The sequence below is a fragment of the Limulus polyphemus genome, unplaced genomic scaffold (genome assembly GCF_000517525.1).
Source record: "Limulus polyphemus unplaced genomic scaffold, Limulus_polyphemus-2.1.2 Scaffold760, whole genome shotgun sequence".
Classification (NCBI taxonomy): Eukaryota; Metazoa; Arthropoda; class Merostomata; order Xiphosura; family Limulidae; genus Limulus; species Limulus polyphemus.
The window spans coordinates 306,805-307,366 of NW_013666370.1; positions in this window are offsets into that span (position 1 = coordinate 306,805).

The following is a 562-nucleotide window of genomic DNA, read 5'->3' on the forward strand; positions in this document are numbered from 1 at the left end:
AATGCCAAGCATCACTTTCTGCAGATGGAGTTCAGGTTTTGGGGTCGGAAGTGGTTTTTGTCTAGGACTGAGCTTTAGTTTTTGACGTTTAATATTCGAATAGAGAATCCATTTTTTATCACCTGTGACAATTCTGTTCAAAATTGTTTCACGCGCCAGAAGAGACGAAGCAACGTACACACGTTGGAAACAATGATCATCGGAGAGTTCGTGAGGCACCCAAAAACCCTCTTTACGGAGTTCTCCCATATTCCTTAGATGTTTACGTATTGTTTCATGAGAGACATGCAATTTCAGGGCCATTTCACGGGTGTGTTGCCTTGGGTTAGACTTAACAAGCGTCTTCAGAACATCAATATCAATTCCAGCATGTCGGCCCCTGCCATCACATTTTTAAAGCTAAAGTCACCTGAACGAAATTTGCTGAACTATCGTTGACACTTACGAACGTTCAAAACATTTCCATAAACTTCCTTGATATTATTTGTGGCTACAGAGGCGTTGTTTCCCTTCTTGTATTCAAACAACATTACATGCCGAATGTGTGTCTCGTCGTGTACCA